The sequence below is a fragment of the Pongo pygmaeus genome, chromosome 15 (genome assembly GCF_028885625.2).
Source record: "Pongo pygmaeus isolate AG05252 chromosome 15, NHGRI_mPonPyg2-v2.0_pri, whole genome shotgun sequence".
NCBI lineage: Eukaryota > Metazoa > Chordata > Mammalia > Primates > Hominidae > Pongo > Pongo pygmaeus.
This window is the reverse complement of record NC_072388.2, coordinates 73,304,551-73,305,920: the sequence shown is the minus strand read 5'-3', so window position 1 is coordinate 73,305,920 and position 1,370 is coordinate 73,304,551. Positions and strand designations below refer to the sequence as shown.

Sequence of the window (1,370 nt, the reverse complement as noted above, 5' to 3'; positions counted from 1 at the left end):
CCTGGCCAATACAGTGAAACCCCATCTCTACTAAAAATACAAAAATTAGCCGGGCGTGGTGATGGATGCCTGTAATCCCAGCTACTTGGGAGGCTGAGGCAGGAGAATCACTTGAACCCAGGAGGCGGAGGTTGCAGTGAGCTGAGATCACGCCACTGCACTCCAGCCGGGGCAACAGAGAAAGACTCCATCTCAAAAATAAATAAATAAATAAACATTTTATATTTTAAACTTTTTTTGTTAAAAACAGACACAAACCTTCTTATCCGAGAAAACACCAAATGGCGGATGATGCCGGTGCAGCGGGGGGGCCCGGAGGCCCTGGGGGCACTGGGATGGGGAACCATGGTGGCTTCCGCGGAGGCTGCGACAGTGGCATCGGGGGCCAGGTTCGCGGCCGTGAACGTGGCCAGGGCCGAGGCTGCGGAGCTCGCGGAGGCAAGGCCGAGGATAAGGAGTGGATGCCGTCACCAAGCTGGGCCGCTTGCTCAAGGACATGAAGATCAAGTCCCTGAAGGAGATCTGTATCTTCTCCCTGCCCATTAAGGAATCTGAGATCATTGACTTTTTCCTGGGGGCCTCTCTCAAGGACGAGATTTTGAAGATTATGCCCGTCCAGAAGCAGACCCGTGCCGGCCAGTGCACCAGGTTCAAGGCGTTTGTTGCCATCGGGGACTACAATGGCCACGTCGGTCTGGGTATTAAGTGCTCCAAGGAGGTGGCCACTGCCATCCGTGGGGCCATCATCCTGGCCAAGCTCTCCATTGTCCCCGTAAGCGGAGGCTGCTGAGAGAACAAGATCGGCAAGCCCCACACCGTCCCTTGCAAGATGGCAGGCCGCTGCACCTCTGTGCTGGTGCACCTCATCCCTGCAACTGGGGACACTGGCATCGTCTTGGCGCCTGTGCCCAAGAAGCTGCTCATGACGGCTGGTATCAATGACTGTTACACCTCAGCCCAGGGCTGCACTGCCACCCTGGGCAACTTCACCAAGGCCACCTTTGATGCCATCTCTAAGACCTACAGCTACCTGACCCCCGACCTCTGGAAGAAGACTGTATTCACTAAGTCTCCCTATCAGGAATTCACTGACCACCTGGTCAAGACCCACACTAGGGTCTCGGTGCAGCAGACCCGGGCTCAAGCTGTGGCCACAACATAGGGTTTTTATACAAGAAAAATAAAGTGATTAAGCCTGAAAAAAAAAAAAAGAAACACAAACATACACATTAGCCTAGGTCTACACAGGGTCCAGATCATCAATATCACTGTCTCCCACCTTCCATTGTCACATCTCATCCCACCAGAAGGTCTCTAAGGGCAGTAACACATATGGGGCCGTCATCTCCTATAATAACAATGCCTTATTC

General features: G+C 53.2%; 1 pseudogene; it reads left to right on the top strand.

The window, feature by feature from the left end:
• Positions 1-281: 281 nt before the first annotated feature.
• On the top strand, positions 282-1,162 carry LOC129012279 (small ribosomal subunit protein uS5-like; annotated as a pseudogene).
• Positions 1,163-1,370: the final 208 nt, after the last annotated feature.